At 38.7% G+C, this 22,500-nt stretch overlaps 2 protein-coding genes across 2 annotated transcripts in view; one reads left to right on the top strand and one right to left on the bottom strand.

Annotated features, from left to right (window-relative positions):
• Positions 1 to 22,500, top strand: part of LOC138975780 (lachesin-like) — a 271,419-nt gene that overhangs the window by 142,073 nt on the left and 106,846 nt on the right. The window lies entirely within an intron of this gene.
• Positions 16,399 to 22,500, bottom strand: part of LOC138975798 (uncharacterized) — a 270,784-nt gene continuing 264,682 nt past the window's right edge. The window contains exon 2 of the mRNA XM_070348551.1: positions 16,399 to 16,529. The gene's annotated coding sequence lies outside the window, so the exon portion shown is untranslated. The remainder of the gene's footprint in view (positions 16,530 to 22,500) is intronic.

The following is a 22,500-nucleotide window of genomic DNA, read 5'->3' on the forward strand; positions in this document are numbered from 1 at the left end:
GCGCAGTGGACAGCGCAGTGACATTCTAAAAATAGTAATAGTAACTTAGAACTGAACGGGAAAGCCACACGAAGGAAGGGAGATAAACGCCAAACACTGGAGAAGATAAGGAAGAGTTACTTATAATGGTGAAATGAACACAAAAACGAAAATGAGTTCAGCGCTGCGCGCTGAGAGCACGTGTTGAAATATCTCATCGATGATATTGTGTCCGGGGTGTAGCTGAATACGGTGTCCAAATTTGAAAAAGATCCACCGAGAACTTTGGCGTTGTGATGTGGTGTAGCGGCTATGGTGTGTCGGTATGGGGGCCCGGGTAGCTGAGGTGGAACCAAAATAGCTGAGGTGGAACCAAAATCGGTTCCGCGCTGCGCGCTGAGAGCACGTGTTGAAACATCGACCAGGTTGTGTCGTGTCCCGGGTCTACCTGAATATGCCCACCAAATTTGAAGCAGATCCATCGAGAACTTTGGCCGTGCATCGCGCACAGACAGATACACAGACAGATACACAGACACTAGTCGTATATATATATAGACCCTTGAGGAGGGTCTGATGCTCCCAATAGGCTGTCTGTGAAGGGATACTTATTTCTCTCTTTCTCTGCTAAGAGATTTTAACAAATCTCGAAAGAAAGTCTCTGCTGACTTTCAATTGTTTCTTTCACTATTTCTGATGTTTTATAATGTGGTCACCGTGAAAGTTGCATCGCCTTTAAAGCGATCCAATTGAATAAAGCAGAAAACTTCTTCTTTACCAAGTCCTGTGTTGAACAGCAGTGAAAAGTTGACCGCTTTTCCTGTTTAACCTTTTCAAAATTAGATCTAATTTGTTCGCGTATCCATTTCTGGATCTGCAGGCTGGTACAGAGTTACCTCCCTTTAGGCTTTTTCAAATTTCCCTTGTTTTAACCTAATTTCTTGGTTAAAACTTGTCTAAATTTCTAAATTCTTTCTTAATAAATATCAATTCTACACTTTGGCCTTAAATCAAAGTGTTTCCCTTCACAGATATCCTCTTGGGGTTGTCAGATGAGGGTAGTCTCCCATGCCAACAGAAGCTACGATTCAGAGAATGGTTTGCTTCTTAGTTGGATACCATGGGTTGACAACTCTCGCCATCAGTACCACCTGACCACTGATGAGACACAATAGTGTCGAAACACGTGTCTGGTCTAGGTACAAATACAATGGTCCTCCTCAGGACTAGATTACCTTGCGATACGTCCCCCACAAAGGGACTTTGCTCTGTAAATCTCGGTCCCCCTTGAGGAGGGTCTGATGCTCCCAATAGGCTGTCTGTGAAGGGATACTTATTTCTCTCTTTCTCTGCTAAGAGATTTTAACAAATCTCGAAAGAAAGTCTCTGCTGACTTTCAATTGTTTCTTTCACTATTTCTGATGTTTTATAATGTGGTCACCGTGAAAGTTGCATCGCCTTTAAAGCGATCCAATTGAATAAAGCAGAAAACTTCTTCTTTACCAAGTCCTGTGTTGAACAGCAGTGAAAAGTTGACCGCTTTTCCTGTTTAACCTTTTCAAAATTAGATCTAATTTGTTCGCGTATCCATTTCTGGATCTGCAGGCTGGTACAGAGTTACCTCCCTTTAGGCTTTTTCAAATTTCCCTTGTTTTAACCTAATTTCTTGGTTAAAACTTGTCTAAATTTCTAAATTCTTTCTTAATAAATATCAATTCTACACTTTGGCCTTAAATCAAAGTGTTTCCCTTCACAGATATCCTCTTGGGGTTGTCAGATGAGGGTAGTCTCCCATGCCAACAGAAGCTACGATTCAGAGAATGGTTTGCTTCTTAGTTGGATACCATGGGTTGACAACTCTCGCCATCAGTACCACCTGACCACTGATGAGACACAATAGTGTCGAAACACGTGTCTGGTCTAGGTACAAATACAATGGTCCTCCTCAGGACTAGATTACCTTGCGATACGTCCCCCACAAAGGGACTTTGCTCTGTAAATCTCGGTCCCCCTTGAGGAGGGTCTGATGCTCCCAATAGGCTGTCTGTGAAGGGATACTTATTTCTCTCTTTCTCTGCTAAGAGATTTTAACAAATCTCGAAAGAAAGTCTCTGCTGACTTTCAATTGTTTCTTTCACTATTTCTGATGTTTTATATATATATATATATATATATATATACGTAAAACAATTACAAAAGATAAGCAAGGCAGAAAAACTATTCACATGACTATATACACGTTGTAGGCTATACATACATTCTTGCGTTATGAAACACTGATGCTTTATGGACAGATATGATCAATATGAAAATAATCAGAACGAAGTCTTCCATCACTGTGACTTTTCGTAATTTGACATTAAATGTAATGAGAGGTGTTTTTTGAAAGTATTGAGACTTGTTGGGACTCGAACTGATTCCGGGAGAGAATTCCACAAAACGCTGCCAGAATAAGCTAAACTTGATTTAAAGAGATCTATCCGCGGAATGGGGACGTTGAATTTTCGGCTTGGTTTGGCTTTAAATTTTGTAATGAAAGCACTCGGTGCATGGCCGGAAAGGATTTTGTGAAGGAGCACGCCTTTATTTGATTTAAATATTTCTTTTAAAGGCAAAATCTTAAGTTTTTTATAATCGTCGAAAACAAGACTGGATTGTTTTAATAGAACTGATTTTAGTGCTCGTCTGTGTAGACTGTACAGTGGTTTTAAAATGTTTGCACTGGCAGAGTCCCAGATGGTCGAACAATGTATGTATGCATTATAAAATAATAACATTGAGTGTGGATCAAGAAAGTGCTTTATTCTGTTCAACAAATATATTTTCCTCGACACGGTTTTACACAACGATCTAACATGATGGGTCCAAGATAAATTATTATCGATATATTTACTCCCAAAACTTTGTGATCTCCTACTTCCGCTATTGCATCGTTGCCAATTAATAAGGAATGAGGATTATTCTTGATGTTTTGTCTTTTTTGCCTTGTTGTAATTAACATGTATTTGGTCTTTTGGGGGTGAAGACTCATGTGGTTATATTTCGTCCAATTAATGAGATCATCTACACTGTTCTGCAATGATAAATAAACTTTGTCTAATTTTTTATCAGAAGTGTGTATGGTCGTATCATCAGCAAATAGTTCACAATCATCATTAACACTAAAAGGAAGATCGTTAATATACAGAGAGAAAAGAAGTGGCCCAAGGACAGAACCCTGGGGGACTCCATATAACACCGGTCTTTTACTTGACATAGTGGAATTCACGCAGACGGATTGCTCTCGTCCGGCTAGGAAAGATGAGAGGAGGCATAGGGTTTGGGGTGACAATCTATACTCAGCTAATTTTCTTAAAAGTAACTCATGATTAATGACGTCGAATGCTTTTGCAAAATCGACGAATAGGACACCACAGAGTTCATTATTATTAATGTTGCTAAGCAAGTTTTCAAGAAGGTTTATTAATGCTGTGTGGCACGAATGATTTACTCTGAAGCCTGACTGATTTGAATGAATAAGGTCGTATTTCTTCAAATGTGCGGCCAAGTGTGTATATATGTGTTTTTCAAGTGGTTTGGATAAAACAGGAAGAATCGAGATTGGTCTGTAATTGGCGGGGTCAGAAGAATTACCTGATTTGAATAGCGGGATTACTTTTGCCTCCTTTAATTTGGCGGGAAAGTCAGATTTGTCCAGGCACAAGTTGTAAACGTATGTCAGAGATTCTGCAATAAAAGGGGCAGACAACTTCAAAATTTTCCCATCAAGATTATCTAGACCATGAGTACCAGTTTGTTTTAAGCATATCAGATAATGGAAGACTTCGCTCACAGATAACAGGGGGATGTCTAAATTATGTGTAATATTTTTTGAAACACAAAACTGTTTCAACTTGTCCAGATTATTCTGTTTTGATCTATCATTTGTGATTATTTTTTCAACAATAGAAGTGAAATGAATGTTAAGATCATCCGCAGGTACATCAATGACAGAAGATTTTACGGTTTCTTTACGTGTCAACTGGTTGATCACTTTCCAGATGGCTTTTGAGTTTTGTTTCGTATTTGACAGAGAGAGAGAGAGAGAGAGAGAGAGAGAGAGAGAGAGAGAGAGAGAGAGAGAGAGAGAGAGAGAGAGAGAGAGAGAGAGAGAGAGAGAGAGAGAGAGCGCACGCGGGCTGTATTTACTCCTAAACCTTCATCTTTAATCAACCTTTATTGACTGACATGAAGACCACAACACTTTTTCACGGAATCAACAAGAAATCCAACTGTGAATCTGACCACGAAAAAAAAAAAAAGGAAAGCCCCTGCTTCTCCACGTGGGGAACGAAACACACACACTCACACAGATTTCCTGATATGCTTCCACAGTGTGGGACTCTGCAAGTGAAAACACGTTAAAACACTTGGGCTGTTTATCAAAGGCGGTAGGTGTCAGCTGTTTCAGAAGCCAAAAAAGGCACGTTTTGCGGCCATTTTTGAGGGGGTCCTTCACTGGAAGAGCCATATATGCTCAAGTTCTCAATGAATTGTTTCGGAAATTTAAGAACTTATGATCAATAGGCTGACCAAAATCTGTGTTGCTTTTTGCGAATGTGCTTACTAAGCGTGTCGTATTACGTAACTTTTCCAAAAGAACTAAACAAATATTCATTTTGATTTAGGGTTTTAGGTTAAAAAATTGTGACTTTGCATGCTAAGCAAAAAATGGTTGAGGCAATAGGTGCCAAAGTTTCAGGCAGATCAGAGTGCTGGTTTGCATTTGCTGGAGATGGGAACGTGCATGAAAAATTATCGATCACCGTCAGTGGTACTGTGTATACGAGCCGTGGAGATTTACAGTCCTTGGCCTGTGCTTCCTTCGCTCCGGGTAAAAATAACACTAATTCTGTGGCCAAGTTTACTGAGAAATAAACCATGACTACACTACCCGTCATTCAAAAGTACACAGATACATTTAGCTGCAGGTCTTTGTGATGCGGCCAGTTATATTAAAACCAAGTAAACTTGGCCAAAACATTATTGCAACAAATTTCGCACGCTAAGAAAAGCATTAAAACGAAATTCATTTTAGTTGAACTTTATATGCTCGAAAAGGTAATTATGTCAGCTGTCGATAATTTTTCATGCGTATTCCCATCTCCTGCAAATGTAAACCGGCACTTGGATCTGCCTCAAACGTTGGCACCTGTTGCCTCAACCATTTTTTGCTTAGTATGCACAGTCACGATTTTTTAACCTAAATCCCTGAATTAATATGAATATTTGTTTAGTTCTTTCGGAAAAGTTACGTAATACGACACGCTTAGTATACACATTCGCAAAAAGCAACACAGATTTTGGTCAGCCTATTGGTCATAACTTCTGAAATGTCCAAAGCAAATCATTGAGAACTTGAGCATATATGGCACTTTCAATGAAGGACCTCCTCAAAAATGGCCACAAAACGTGCCTTTTTTGGCCTCTGAAACGGTTGACACCTACCGCTTTTGACACAAGGCTACATAAAGACTAGACAAGTTAGGTGCATAAACCAACATGCTCTAAATAGGAAATTGAATGGCCTTTCTAATGGTAGTCAGAAGTGTTTGGTTTGTGCATATTCTGATTTTTTGCAGATTTTAAGATACGGGACTATGGTTTTTGTCAGGTCGATTTTAGGGGTGAACTTGTTTGACAGGCTGTCACGGGATGCTTATACGAAGTACCATCAATGGGACAAATGATATGAACAGCTGACATAACTACCTTTTCGAGCATATAAAGTTCAACTAAAATAAACTGCGTTTTAATGCTTTTCATAGCGTGCACAAATTATTGCAATAATTTTTTGGCCAAGTTTATACCGCCAGAAAGGTAATTCATTCCCCTACCGTATGAAATAAAGAGTTTCATTTTTCATAAATTAGTGTTTATGCAGTGTACCGGAGACCTAGGGCCCCCCCCCCAAAAAAAAAGCAAATTCGCAAAAGCAAATTTGCAGACACTAAAATACACAATAAATCAAAATAAGCAATTGTGACCCCGTTTTTGATCTCAAATGGAAGAACAACCTATTTTCTACCCATACAAATTTATTTGGTTCAGCTGTTGTGCCTAGCAGTGTTGTTTTGCCATTTTGAAGAAGACAGGTGTCAGCCTCGTCAGAAGCCGTAAAAGGCCTGTTTTTGCGTCATTTCTTGTGAGCTATGTGGGTAAAAACCCTGTAGTTTTGTAATGGCTTGTTGTACTGCTTTTAAATAAGACATGAGTATTATTAACACAATTGCAAAAGAGTTTATAAAATATCATGGCGTTTTGATGAGTTTGTTGGACATACTGGAACTTTTCAGAAAAGCTTTATTAAACTGTAATAAAAAACGCTCGCGCTGGACCCGAGTACTCTTCAGACTGGCTCGCTCCCCCAGTATGAAAGTTTTTGTCTTGTGCACGTTTAAGACCAAGTGATTGCTCTGTGTGAATTACAGGCATTCCCTTTGCTATATAAGTACATTGCATGCGAGCCGAGGATGTGCGTGGTGACTGGCCTTTCTCTTTTATTTGATCACAGTGAAAAATATACTGCCGACCCTCTTCATAACTGGTGAACTGGTGGCCCACGAAGTTCTTTTACTGTCCTGGCTCGCGGATTCTTGCATTTATCACGCCCCAGGTAGTTTTACCAAATTCTTTAATGTAAAGTGAAGGTAAAAGACTGAAACATATGTAAACAAAGGAAACTATAAGAAAAAATACAAATTAATATGATAAGAATCAAAACACAAAATCGCGACCTCTAAACCACCGCAGTCGCGACCGAGCAACCAACGCTTGGTAGAAAATGGGGTACACAAAAAATCAAATTATTCAAACACACAACGCGCAAAGCCTGGCAAATCGTATCGCACGAGATGCATGCTTTTTATGACGCTATATTTCTCGTCACTGTGCGACACGTTCGGCTTTTCTATTAGCTCAATGGCTGCGTGTTGCCCCGCCGGTGAAAATTCCTCCTACGGCCAAGTCGTTTTTGTGGTTTATTTCGCATTTAGGACCCAGGTAACATTATGAAGTTTTAATACGATCAATCGGACCTATTATCAAGTTAGTGTATCAACTTTTGAACGAACTGCGCCGAGTAGTTTCCCAGCAATAAGCTGTTAAGTCGAGACAGACAGACAGATACACAGACAGACACACAATTAAAGTCTGCTGAGCCCAAGTACTAGCGTACTCAGGGATAACTTTTGTCAGTATTGGATAGAAAGTATCAGTATATTATAATTTGTTACTTACAAAATGTATGTGGAATGTATTCCACGATTGTCGAAGCCGTACAAGATACAATCATCATTAATTTAGTGGCAAAAGCGATCTAATACAATAACCCCGCGTAAAATCATTACCAAATTTGAGCACATGTAAGTTCATTCACAAGTGGATGAAATACTACAAGTTGCAAAGTTTTGCCTTTTGTGATTTTTTGTCGATTTTTCATTCGGCTCTTCCGTTTTTGTCTGGTCGATTTTGAGGGTACCCTTACTTGAGCGGCGGTCACGTGATCCCTGTAAAAGAAATATTTAATCCAAATGGTGATCCTGAAGGTTAAGTGAACGGCCTTCTCTGGCATATAAAGTGTTAATAAAATGACACGGGGATTAATGCTTAAATTTGGGTTTGAAATTTGTTGCAATAATTTTTTGGCCAAGTTTATATATTCGCAAAAAGCAACACAGACTTTGGTCAGGCTATTGGTCATATATTGTGAAATTTTGCATGCAATTCCTTAAGAACTTTCGGATATATGACTCTTTTAGTGGAGGACCCCCTCAAGAATGGCCGCAAAACGTGCTTTTTTTGGCCTCTGAAACGGTTGACACCTACCGCCTTTGACAAAAGGCTACATAAAGACTAGAGAAGTTAGGTGCATAATACAATACGCTCTGACCAGGAAATTGAATGCCCTTTCCAATGGTAGTCAGAAGTGTTTGGTTTGTGCATATTCTGATTTGTCGCAGATTTTAAGATACGGGACTATGGTTTTTGTCAGGTCGATTTAAGGGGTGACCTTGTTTGACAGGCATACAAAGTACCATCATATTGAAAGCTGTTCAATGGCACTCATGCACTATATTCGATTTTCAATACACGACTCAAAATCTTTGGGATAAATCAAAACGAAAAAATACAAGAATTACGAGTTCAGAAAAAAATAAAAACAAAATTGCCTTCGAAGCGAATCGAACCCGGGACCACAAAAGTAAGGTCTAGTGCACCGTCAATCGGGGAATCTACCGACTGAGCTATTTTGTCGCACTGTAGTCGAGGGAGATTGCACTGTACTGAGCTTGCCGGTTGACTCTCTCTCTGTCTCTTTCTCTCTATCGCAGTCTCTCTCTCTCTCTCTCTCTCTCTCTCTCTCTCTCTCTCTCTCTCTTTCTCTCCCTCTCTTTCTCTCTCTCTCTCTCTCTCTCTCTCTCAGTCCCTCTGTGCCTGTCTCTCTGTCTACGTCTCTGTCTCTGTCTCTCTCTTTTTCATTCTTTCTTTATTTCTCCCTGGGGTCCTGATTTGGCCTATTATGGTCCGCTGGACCCGAAAAGCAACAGCTAACTAACTTCTTTCTCCCTTCCCTCTCCCTATGTCTTTCTCTTTCTTTCCATCTCTCTCTAAATCTATCTGTCTCTCTTTGTGTCCGTATGAAAGTCTCTCTCTCTTATCTTTTTTGCTCTCTTTCTATCTCTCTCCCTTTCGCTCTCTCTTCCCATCCTCATCTCTTTTTCTCTCTCTCTCACTCTCTCTCTCTCTCTCTCTCACTCTCTCTCTCTCTCTCTCTCTCTCTCTAGCTCTCTCTCTCTCAGTCTCTCTCTCTCTCTCTCTCTTTCTCTCTCTCTCTCACTCTCTCTCTTTCTCTCTCTCTCTCACTCTCTCACTCTCTCTTTCTCTCTCTCTCTCTCTTTCTTTCTTTCTCTCTCTCTCACTATCTCACAAACACACACACACACACAGACAAACACACACATTCACAGATACAGAAGCACACACACACACACACACACACACACACACACAGACAAACACACACACACACACACATTCACAGATACAGAAGCACACACACACACACACACACACACACACACACACACACACAGACAAACACACACATTCACAGATACAGAAGCACACACACACACACAGACACACACAAACACACACACATAAACACGTATAAACACACACTCGCAGACACGCGCTCGCGCATACGCACGCATGCATACACACTCACACTCACGCACACACACACGCACGTACACATACACTTGTGTGTGTGTGCGTGTGTGTGGTGTGTGTGTGTTCGTGTTAGCTTGTTTGAGTGCGTGTGTGTGTGTGTGTTGTGTGTGTGTGTGTTGTGTGTGTGTGTGTGTGCGTGCGTGTGTGTGCGTGTGTGTGTGGGTGCGTGCGTTAGTGTGTGTGAGTGTGTGTTAAGGGTGGTGTGTGTGAATGTATATGTTCGTGTGCGTGGATGTGTGTGTGGGGGGGGGGGGGGTGGGGGGGCTGTGTGAGGTTGTGTGTTGTGTGTGTGTGTGTGTGTGTGTGTGTGTTTGTTTCTGGGTGAATGTATGTGCATGTTTGTGTTATGGTGTGTGTGTATGTTTTGTTTTTTCACGAGATCGAACTTATTATTGAAAAGGCTGACGACCACAAACATTCAAAGAGAGAAGAATGCGTGCAGAAAGTGACTCATGCGGGTTATTGTGATGTCTCTCTCTGTCTCTCTCTGTCTCTGTCTCTGTCTCTCTCTGTCGCTCTCTCTCTCTCTCAAGATTAGAATAGTCCCTCTCTGGGCGAGGGCTGGTTGAAAAGAAGCTCGTTTATATTGCTTATGCCACAACCCTCGTAAAATAAAATTTGATTTGATTTGATTTGATTTGATCTCTCTCTCTCTCTCTCTCTCTCTCTCTCTCTCTCTCTCTCTCTCTCTCTCTCTCATACACACACATTCTTTATGTTCGTCTGTCTCTCCGTCTCCTCATTCTCTCTCTTTCTCTCTGCCTTTCTCTCTCTTTGTCTCTCTCTCTCTGTCTCTCTCTCTTTCTCCCCCCCCCCCTCCCTTCCTATTTCCGTGTAATGAATTGTGTGGGTGTATTTGCTTGTGTGTTTTGGTAGTAACATACCTACTGCATGGCACTTTAAGTGTGTCATCTTGTATTTGCTGCAAGGTCGCGTTATCTGCTTTTTTCACGAGATCGGACTTAAGATTGAAAAGGCTGACGTCCACAAAAAGTCAGAGCGAGAAGAATGCGTGCAGATAGTGACACTTGTGTGTGTGTGTGTGTGCGTGTGTGTGTGCGTGCGTGTTTGTATTTATGTGTGTTTTACTGTTTGTGTATGTTAATGTGTGAGTGAGTGCGCGCGCGTGTGCATGTGTGTATGTAAACATATATTTGGGTGTGTGTTTGTGTGTGTGTGGGGGGTGTGTGTTTACGCGCGCCTGTGTGCGTAAGGGCGAGAGGGAGAGGGGGGCGAGAGAGAGACAGATAGAGAGATCGGGAAAGAGAAAGAAAGGAAGGGAGAAACAGACAGATGAACAGAGAGAGAAAGAGAGACAGAGACACGGAGAGAGAGAGAGAGAGAGAGAGAGAGAGAGAGAGAGAGAGAGAGAGAGAGAGAGAGAGAGAGAGAGCGCGCGCACGCGGGCTTTTTTCTCCTAAACATTCCCCTTTAATCAACCTTTATTGACTGACATGAAGACCACAACACTTTTCCACGGACTCGACAAGAAATCCAACTGTCAAATCTGACCCCAAAAAAAACAAGTCGCGTAAGGCGAAAATACAACATTTAGTCAAGTAGCTGTCGAACTCACAGAATGAAACTGAACGCAATGCCATTTTTCAGCAAGACCGTATACTCGTAGCATCGTCAGTCCACCGCTCATGGCAAAGGCAGTGAAATTGACAAGAAGAGCGGGGTAGTAGTTGCGCTAAGAAGGATAGCACGCTTTTCTGTACCTCTCTTTGTTTTAACTTTCTGAGCGTGTTTTTAATCCAAACATATCATATCTATATGTTTTTGGAATCAGGAACCGACAAGGAATAAGATGAAAGTGTTTTTAAATTGATTTCGACAATTTAATTTTGATAATAATTTTTATATATTTAATTTTCAGAGCTTGTTTTTAATCCAAATATAACATATTTATATGTTTTTGGAATCGGAAAGTGATGGAGAATAAGATGAACGTAAATTTGGATCGTTTTATAAATTTTTTTTTTTTTTTACAATTTTCAGATTTTTAATGACCAAAGTCATTAATTAATTTTTAAGCCACCAAGCTGAAATGCAATACCGAAGTCCGGGCTTTGTCGAAGATTACTTGACCAAAATTTCAACCAATTTGGTTAAACAATAAGGGCGTGACAGTGCCGCCTCAACTTTCACGAAAAGCCGGATATGACGTCATCAAAGACATTTATCAAAAAAATGAAAAAAACGTTCGGGGATTTCATACCCAGGAACTCTCATGTCAAATTTCATAAAGATCGGTCCAGTAGTTTAGTCTGAATAGCTCTACACACACACACACACACACACACAGACAGACACACACACGCACATACACCACGACCCTCGTCTCGATTCCCCCCTCTACGCTCATTCGCTGCGCAGCTAAATTTCCCCTGTGTTCCCTGCCAACGCGCGATTTAGAGCCATTTTGAAAAAAATATTAAAAATCAACAACACAAGATAACCTTACATACCTTATGTTTTTGCAAAGTTTGAAACTTACTCTTTTAGAAAATATATGAAACATTTGAAAGTACATACCTTTTGTTGTCTTCATATCCACGCAAAATATCCAATTTGAAGCAAAACAAAAAAACTTTCTACGTCATGGGTTCATCATACACAATGTCATGATCGACACTTGCATTGCCCGAATCATCACCCAAATGATCGTCCATTGGCACAAAATCGTCACCAGAATCTAAAATATCATCTCCACTATCATCATCACTGAGGTCAAGATCAGAACCGTACTGAATAACACGTTCTAGCACTCTTTTCAAGTTACTACGTCTCAGCAGAACGATCCGCCATCTTGGAAAAGTCAAAACACGTGGGTCGCACACCGTCAACAAAATTTTTATTAATCCCAACAATTTAAGGGAAGGAACTGTTTACAGTGAATGGTACCACTGTAGACAGATAGAAGTTCATTGCAGGGGTTGTTTCCCTTGGTCAGCAGGACCGTTTACACCGTTAAAAATTCGTGATATCCGTCGGAACTCAAGTGCCGGCACGCAGCCAACGCTAAACACAGGTGTCGGAATTCCAGTTCGGACGCGCAGCGAATGAGTTAAAACATTTGGTCAAAACTTGACTAAATGTAACAAGTCGCGTAAGGCGAAAATACAATATTTAGTCAAGTAGCTGTCGAACTCACAGAATGAAACTGAACGCAATGCCATTTTTCAGCAAGACCGTATACTCGTAGCATCGTCAGTCCACCGCTCATGTCAAAGGCAGTGAAATTGACAAGAAGAGCGGGGTAGTAGTTGCGCTAAGAAGGATAGCACGCTTTTCTGTACCTCTCTTTGTTTTAACTTTCTGAGCGTGTTTTTAATCCAAACATATCATATCTATATGTTTTTGGAATCAGGAACCGACAAGGAATAAGATGAAAGTGTTTTTAAATTGATTTGGACAATTTATTTTGATAATAATTTTTATATATTTAATTTTCAGAGCTTGTTTTTAATCCGAATATAACATATTTATATGTTTTTGGAATCAGCAAATGATGGAGAATAAGATAAACGTAAATTTGGATCGTTTTATAAATTTTCATTTTTTTTTACAATTTTCAGATTTTTAATGACCAAAGTCATTAATTAATTTTTAAGCCACCAAGCTGAAATGCAATACCGAAGTCCGGGCTTCGTCGAAGATTACTTGACCAAAATTTCAACCAATTTGGTTGAAAAATGAGGGCGTGACAGTGCCGCCTCAACTTTCACGAAAAGCCGGATATGACGTCATCAAAGACATTTATCAAAAAAATGAAAAAAACGTATAAGGATTTCTTACCCAGGAACTCTCATGTCAAATTTCATAAAGATCGGTCCAGTAGTTTAGTCTGAATCGCTCTACACACACACACAGACACACACACACACACACACGCACGCACATACACCACGACCCTCGTTTCGATTCCCCCTCGATGTTAAAATATTTAGTCAAAACTTGACTAAATATAAAAAGGAAAGGCCCTGCTTCTCCACGTGGGGTACGAAACTCAAACACACACACACAGATATCCTGAGGCCCAATGCATAGCGTCACCCCTAAAATGTACTCATGGACTGAGCTGTAAGCGATTGGACTCGTCTACTTTGGTCAGTGCGGCTGTTCGCATGATCGCCCCTAATATGCATGCATGGACTCGGCCGTCAGCAGAGAGATGGGTCCATTTACTTGAAAGTGGGTAGAGAGGGTAGAATTGAGTGGGTAGAGAGGGTAGAATTGAGTAAGCGTTGCTTACAACATGAAAACTTTTTTTCTCTTCGCGAACAGAATGTCCGCTCTTAGCAACGCACCCCAGGGCCAGTATGCATGAGAAGTAAGTCAGCAACACTGGAAGTAGAGGCCTCTTTCGGAAGTGGGAACTCCCGAAGTTTAACTTTCCAACTGTTCACTATGCATGAACGCCGGAGTTGTGACTTCGAGAGTATTCGGTCAAGGTCGCGAAAATTGGGGGAATCCTAACTAGTACGCATGCGTTTGTTAACGGTAAGCTTGCCACCAGAAGAAACAAATCTCATCGCGAGTTCAAAAAGGCGAACGTTGAGCGCGCTGTAGTACTAACAGCGTTATTGCTGTTGTTTTTTGAATGGTTAATTAAACGAAAGGGTCGGTTCAAACCTGTGATGATTGTCTTGGAATCGAATGACTGCCTATGACAAATGACTTTGTTGGCTTGAATGTTAGGAGAAGAGTAAATGATTATGTTGAACTTTTTTATTTTATCTATTTTTTTTTTTTTTTTTATTTTTTTTTTTATTTGCCAAGCACATCATTGTGGGGCTTTTAATCAATAACATGCATCCGTCTACAATGTATCATCATTCATCCATCAACATTTATAATAAATATGTAAATGGCAAGTATACAAGACACATATATATATATATATACAACAATAGGACATAACAGACAGACGGACATATAACATACCGTTCGCCTACAAGTGAGGCCGGAGCTTAACATAACATGCAGATTACAGTACTTGACATTATGGACGTATTACCTGCTTAATAATAATACAGTCAGTTAATAATACTGTCAAACAAAAAAACAAACAAAACAAACAAACAAACAAACAAACAAACAAAAATCAAAGCAAAAACACATATATATATATATACGCAAATCATCACATCTCTGCACAACCTAGCGTACTACCTAACCAACTCTTCATATGGGGACCATAATTCTACAAATTTGGTAATGTTACCAGAATTGCAACTGAAATATTTTTCTATTTCAAATCTGTATTTCAAATTTCTTAAAAATATTTCTAACAGTGGCCTTGTCTCTTGTAACTTACTCTTATAAATATAAAACTTTGCAAACAAAATGATAAAATCCAAAACCACATCTACCTTAACATTGTTCATTCACCCAAACAAAATAAATTCTTCTGTAAAAAGAACATTTGCGCGGTAAATACCACTTCTGTTTAACAAATCTTCCAAATCAGTCCAAAATTTCCGACTAAGCGGGCAGTACCAAAATATATGGGAAATTGTTTCATTTTCAATTTTACAAAAGGCACAAAGGGGACTGTCAAGAATCTTTTGAACAAATAACCGGCTAGCAACACCAAGAATGCGGTGAAGCAATCTGGTCTGGAACCATCTTAACTGTGTGTCCTTAGTTGTTTTAAAACACTTATCAAAAATCTGTTTCCAGTTCAGGTTGTAAAAATACATATTCCATCTGTTCATGCCTGCAGGGTTATCATCAAATTTTGATTTCAAAAAGACTTCTTTAATTGCCTGTTTGCCTCTACAAATAATCTGCCAGGGTTTATAATCCCTAATCTGAAAACCATTCAACGAATCAATTTTTACTTTTCTCTGATATTTTCGTAAGGACTTAATCACTCCCTCATAGAATAAAAAATTAGTTTGAACAAAAGGAAAATTTAACCTAAATTCTTCAAAGGTAAAGAAATTTCCATTTAAATGTAGCAACTGATGGACAAACACTACATCATTTTCAATCCATTCCTTATTTACTATTGTTCCGTGGTCTCGTATAATGTTCAAATTGTAATGTATACATTCGGAAACAAAATCATTCACATTAATTACCTCGCTTAAGGAACAGCATTTCTTATAATGTTTCAAAACATCCTTCCAAAAACTGTTACCACATCGTTTCATTAACACATTTACATACTCGGCACCCACTTTAAATATGTCTTTCATTCCAGGTATCATATCAAAAATAAGCTTTTTTTACATCAAATTCAAACATCTTTAATCTGCGAATCCAATTTATTTTTACTGATGCCACAAAAGTGTAAATGTCAATCATATTCAGACCACCATTGCAATAGGGTCTGCAAACGACATTACGCCGAATCTTTGCAGGTTTACCATTCCACAGGAAGGAATAAAAGGCTGCATTCACTTCTCGTAAAAAGTCTTCGGGTGGGTCTGGCAATACAGTTAATAAATAAACCAATTTTGAAAGGACCAAAGTTTTCAAAATTATAATTCTACCGAATGGTGTTAACTGTCTTCTGCTCCAATCGTTTAAAATTCTTTTAATCTCGTTTAATTTTCCTTCATAATTAATTTCCAGAATGTTGCCGGTGTTTGTCGAAAATTTGACTCCCAATACTTTAAAAATCCCAGGGTTCCAACAGAAGTTCATATCCCTCATATATCTTTCTTGTGAATTTCGCTTTCTTCCAATCCAGACAATTTGAGTTTTTTCATTGTTTATCTTTAATCCGGAAAATTTAGAAAATTTTTGTAAAGTTTTAACACATTCAACAAACGATTCCTTACTGCCATCCAAATAAAGAGTTGTATCGTCCGCAAATTGAGACAATAACACTTCCTCGTTATTCAATTTCAATCCTTTTATCACAGAATTATTACGTAACATTAATGATAGTATCTCGGAACATATTGAATACAAATATGGTGAGAGGCTATCGCCTTGTCGGACGCCTCTTCTTATATTAAACCAACCAGAATATTGGCCATTTACTGTAACACATGTCTGTATATCTTGATAAAAAAACTCGTATCCACTGTTTTACATCGTTTCCAAAATTGAAAAAATCCAATGCCTTTTGTAAAAAGGGCCAGGACACACTGTCGAACGCCTCTTCAAAATCAATTGCAAGCAGCAAACCTGGTATATTTTCTCTTTCAGTAAACATCAACACATCATACAGCAAACGTATATTATCCCCGATAAATCTTCCTTTCATAAAACCTGTTTGGTGTTCACTAATAATCTTAGGTAACATTATTTTCAATCTATTCGCAATACAGGATGAACAAATTTTATAGGATATGTTAAGCAGAGATATTGGCCGCCAGTTCTTAATAAATTGTTTTGGCTTGTCTTGTTTCGGAATGCATGTAATAATGCCTTGTTTCTATGTAACGGACAATTCTCCACATTGAAATCCAGCATTTGCAGAACGTAGCAGAAATAATCCAATATCCTGGAAGAAAAATTTATAAAATTCTGTTGTAAAACCCGTCAGGTCCTGGGCTTGTTCCGTTTTTCATTTTCCGTAATGCTGTGCACATTTCATAAGTAAGATTCCCCTCAATATTATCTCTGTCTTCATTTGTCAAAACGGGATGTGTTTTTTCCATAAATAGTTCCTGTAAATCAACGTCTTCTGTTGGTTGCCGATTATACAAATCTTCGTAAAACTGTTTCACTTTTTGCAAAATCTGTCTGTGTTCAAAAATTAATTCACCAGTGTCGCCATTTTGCAAAAAACTCATGGCCTTATTCTGATAATGGCGGTTTTCCATATTACAAAAGTACTTACTCACCTTTTCTCCTTCTAACTGCCACCTAGCTTTTGATCTTATCAACATACCATCAATCTTTTTCTTCCTCAAATTTTCCAGCTGGGTATTTAACATTTCAATCTGTAATAAGGAATCATTGGTCACATTATTTTCTAATAACTGTAATTTCATCATTAATTCTTTTTCAATATTTACTTCTCTTTTTTTCTTTTCGGAGGCGTAGGCAATTGTCTTTCCCCTAATTTCCATTAACAAGGTTTCAAAAAATAACTGATCGCTTATTCTAAATTGTATTTCATCATTGGGTATTAAATGTATACCGTCCATATCATACACTGGCAGTGCATAAAACTTCTTCACATCAATAATTAATTTCTTTAACTCTTTAACATATTCACTATCAAACATCAGCGAGTTATTAAATTTCCAAAAAGGTCTGTCTCTTTTTATATCTTCTGTCTTTAATGTAAGTGTTACTGGCGAGTGGTCAGATCTATAACCACAATCAATGTCACAACCATTTGCCTCCATCAACAAATTACTTGACATCAGGAAATAATCCAATCTCCCTTGTTTAAGGGAATTAAATTTCCTCCATGTATAACGGCGTCTATCGGGATAAAGATCCCTCCAGACGTCTATCAAATCATAAAGATCCATCATATCTCTTATCTTTTTTCTTGACTGAGGCCGATTTACATTACATACATAATTCCTCATATCCACTTTCATATATCTAACACAACATTCCAATCACCACCAATAATAACATAATCATTTCCAATCTGTCTAATCATTGCGCTTACATTTTCAAAAAAGGAGGCTTTATCTCCACTGCTAGGTCCATATATATTTACAATAGTGTACCTCGTTTTTAAAAATTCAACATCCATAATAATGAAACAACCATCCTTGTCACGAACAACATTGTGCACTTTATGTTCAAATTTATTATTAAACATCACCGCAACACCGTTTTTATTAGAGGCGCATCCAGACAACCACACTGAGTAGCCCCAGCATGCTCTTACATATTGTTCATCTTGGTATTTCAAATGTGTTTCCTGTAAAAAATAAATATTACCTTTTTTTTCCCTCAAAAAATTGAAAACATCTTTCCTTTTCTTACTTTCATTTATCCCGTTACAATTAAACGTACAAATTCGGAAACCGTTCTGTTCACACATTGTGAGTAAAAAAACCCACTCCATATAGACTGTGTGGCATAAAGCCTGTTTAGCATTCAGTCCATTGAACACAAAAGTAAACCACACATTCATAACAACGGCAGTGTGGGAGAACAAGGGAAATAACTGTTCGACACATAGATATATGCACTCATTTGAACTAAGGTTGAGTTCGGAAAGTTCGTTGGGTAAACGTCATACTTCGAAAGAAGGCTAAGCTTGTTTGGTGCAGAGAAGACCACACGAGTATTCAAAGCTTTGAAACAAACAACATGAAAAACACAAGAAAAGGTAAACAGACATGAACACAAGTAACACATACCTTCGGATCTTGCCGCTGGGCTTTAAGACGAAGGAGTATGATTCCAGGAACTTTATCCAAGTATTTAAAAGTACACAGTTGTAGCAAAAACACATAATTTTCACGCATTTGGAATTATCCATGTCACACAATTTGGGTCGATCGATCGACGCCATTTTGAATTACACCGATCACGTGGTTTTTCGTGTGGCATGGGACTGGAAATATTTTCCACCGAAGCTACTCTATGCATTATATACGGCTTAATAACATGGCTGGATGACAAAAACTTTCGATGTAGAATGAAAAACAAGTGACGGGAACATTCTCTCGTTAAAAGTTGGAAAAAACCCGGATCGTAAAAGGCAACCAACGTCTGTATCTATTTTTTATTTATTTGTTTTTATCTCAGCTGCTTGCTTCAACTCTTTTTATTGTTCTTTTTTTTGCGGGGGGTATCCCTCTTCGTTGATCTTTTTTTCTTTTCTTTTTTTCTGCTTTTTATATTAATTTTTCTACTTTAAATGTACCTATATCGTTAACAATACTATTTCTAACTGTATTTTAAACACGCCCAAAAAACTTCCTTTACGGTAATTTTTAATAATCATATTATATTTACAAATCACTTTATCCTCAACGCATTTCCAAGTGAACATAATTTTGGGGCACACAAAAAAAAAAATCAGTATAATCAATTTCGTTCTCACAATACGTACAACAATTACTGTATGTTGAACTTGTGTTTAATAATGTTATATCGGTAAAACTGTTGGACAAACATAGATTGGTTATAGGGAAACTTTGGGTTACTGGTAAAGTTTAAAGGTCCTTGTCTACATTTTTATACCGAAATCGCCATTTGACTATTAAAATCCAGAGTCTATTATCTACAAATATCAACAATACACCCCCTTTCGATCAGGAAAGGCGAAGCCAGTGTAGCCGTTTGAAAATTCATTGTAGTATTCCAGCGTAGTACTCAGTAAGATATCCTTATTTGGAAAATGCCAAGCGCAAAACTCCTCTCAAATCCCGTGCATTTCGTGCGTTTAAAAAAAAGCGTGGACAGCGCTCCAGTGTCAAACTGTTGCTGCACTTGTTTGGGCGTGGCTATAAGCATGGTGACATGAATTTGATTGGTCATTTTTTTTAGGCAAAGCACATGTTCTCAGCAAACAGAAAACAAAATATTGGAAGCGTGAGTCACGCTACCCCAAAATAAAATCTTTTTTTACATATATTTTTTTTTCTATAACTGTTTTCCCCATGGTTCATTCATCATTTGACATAATTTTGTATCGAAATCTAACCATAAGATTATTGAAAAAAAGCAAAAATGTAGACGACCACCTTTAAAACTTTCTTTCTTTCTTTCTTTCTTTATTTGGTGTTTAACGTCGTTTTCAACCATTCAAGGTTATATCGCGACGGGACCACCTTTAAAAGGAAGAACATTATGCAGTAGACCGTAAATAACTAAGTTTAGTGACTTGTTCCTTATTTATTGGGGAAATGTCTGTCAAGAAGTTTAGAAAAGACAATACTGTTCATCGGTGTTTTAATTTGTTTTCCCTCGTTAATTTTTGATTACCGTATAGCGATGCATGGTTATGTACAGTTAAAAGTCAAGATTCGATTTTTTTTTTAAAGCATAGGACAGTTTCTTTACGCGTTTAAAAAAAATTAACACAGAGGCAAAAACCGGTTGTTGCAGTCTGAATGCAATTGAGGTCTATTAAGAAAAAGGTTAATTAAAAAAAAAATGTGTTGTAGCTCCCAGCGGCACTTGAACCCAGAGCGTCGGATTGAAATTCCGAATCCGTAACCACTGCACTATGCTACTCGTTTAGAAAAAGCACTATGCAAAGATGTGTTATCAGTTATTCAGTCGTTGTAGTTTGAAAACTCACCACCTTCGCCGAATGACTCGAGCACGGTTTTTTCGGTCAGTAAATCGGATCGTACTGTCGGTTTTGAGCCCCTCTGTTTCAAGCTTTTCATCTAAATTAAACAAAAATGTCACAGTTCGTGTCTATGGTGCAAGGTAGCCGACCGTCTCATTGTAGCCAAGTTACGACAGTTGCTCGATTGACCCATTTCACGTCTTCAATATTGTGTCTGAGCTCATTTCCCAAATGAGCTGCCTTTAAAACCAGAATGTCAGGCAATTGTAGCATGCGTTGGAGGTTTCTTTTAGATGGGTAAGGACCTTTAAGATGCAATATCGTCGTATAAATGATGAAATTAACTTTGAAAGTGGGAACTTTGGAAGCAAAGTTGCCAGCTACTCGGTATGCACGAGCTAACTTGAACGCCGAAGTAGTGGCTTCGAGAGTCCTGAGGTCAAGGTCGAGGAAATTGGGGGAATCCCAATTAGTGCGCATGCGTTTGTCAACAGTAGGCTTGGCGACCAGAAGAAACAAATCTCATCGCGAGTTCGTAAATGGGCGAACATTGATCGCGCTGTAGCTTTTACTATAGTTGTTGTTTTTGACTGGTTGAACGAAATGTTCAAAGCTGTGATGATTGTCTTGAAATTGAATGACTCTGTAATACGTTCAATACGATACAGCCTCACCTTCTTGCTGAAAAGCTACTGAAGATGAAAATTAGCGTTCCAACTGTATTGTGGGTCACAGACTATCTGACCAACCGACCCCAGTTTGTTAGGGCTGGTATTGTACCATCTAATGGCCCGAACACAAACACCGGTGCTCCGCAGACCGTGCTATCTAGTGTACTGAATACCAACACAGGAGCTCCGCAGGGAACAGTATTGTCACCTTTTCTGTTCTCCCTGTATACTGCTGACTGCAGGAGTTCTCACGGGTCGTGCTTCATCGACAAATTTGCTGACGATACTGGACTTACAGGACAGATTACTGACGACAATGACACACACTACAGACAAGAAGTTAGCAGCTTTGTGGACTGGTGCGACGAGAATTACCTGGACTTGAACACAGGAAAAACTAAAGAAATGATTTTTGACACTAGAAGAAACAAGTCGCGTAAGGCGAAAATACAACATTTAGTCAAGTAGCTGTCGAACTCACAGAGTGAAACAGAACGCAATGCAACGCAGCAAGACCGTATACTCGTAGCATCGTCAGTCCACCGCTTACGGCAAAGGCAGTGAAATTGACAAGAAGAGCGGGGTAGTAGTTGCGCTTAGAAGGATAGCACGCTTTTCTGTACCTCTCTTCGTTTTAACTTTCTGAGCGTGTTTTTAATCCAAACATATCATATCTATATGTTTTTGGAATCAGGAACCGACAAGGAATAAGGTGAAAGTGTTTTTAAATTGATTTCGAAAATTTAATTTTGATAATAATTTTTATATATTTAGTTTTCAGAGCTTGTTTTTAATCCAAATATAACATACTTATATGTTTTTGGAATCAGCAAATGATGGAGAATAAGATGAACGTAAATTTGGATCGTTTTATATAAAAAATATTTTTTTTACAATTTTCAGATTTTTAATGACCAAAGTCATTAATTAATTTTTAAGCCACCAAGCTGAAATGCAATACCGAAGTCCGGGCTTCGTCGAACATTACTTGACCAAAATTTCTACCAATTTGGTTGAAAAATGAGGGCGTGACAGTGCCGCCTCAACTTTCACGAAAAGCCGGATATGACGTCATCAAAGACATTTATCAAAAAAAAGAAAAAAACGTTCGGGGATATCATACCCAGGAACTCTCATGTCAAATTTTATAAAGATCGGTGTAGTAGTTTGGTCTGAATCGCTCTACACACACACACACACACACAGACACACACACATACACCACACCCTCGTCTCGATTCCCCCCTCTACGTTAAAACATTTAGTCAAAACTTGACTAAATGTAAAAAGGTAGCACACAAGCCTATCGTGATAGCTGGTGTTGAAGTCGAACAGGTTGAAAGCTATCGCTACCTAGGTGTAGTGATCGACAACAAGCTGTCTTGGCATGCC

This window comes from Littorina saxatilis, linkage group LG1, assembly GCF_037325665.1.
Source record: "Littorina saxatilis isolate snail1 linkage group LG1, US_GU_Lsax_2.0, whole genome shotgun sequence".
NCBI classification, from domain to species: Eukaryota; Metazoa; Mollusca; class Gastropoda; order Littorinimorpha; family Littorinidae; genus Littorina; species Littorina saxatilis.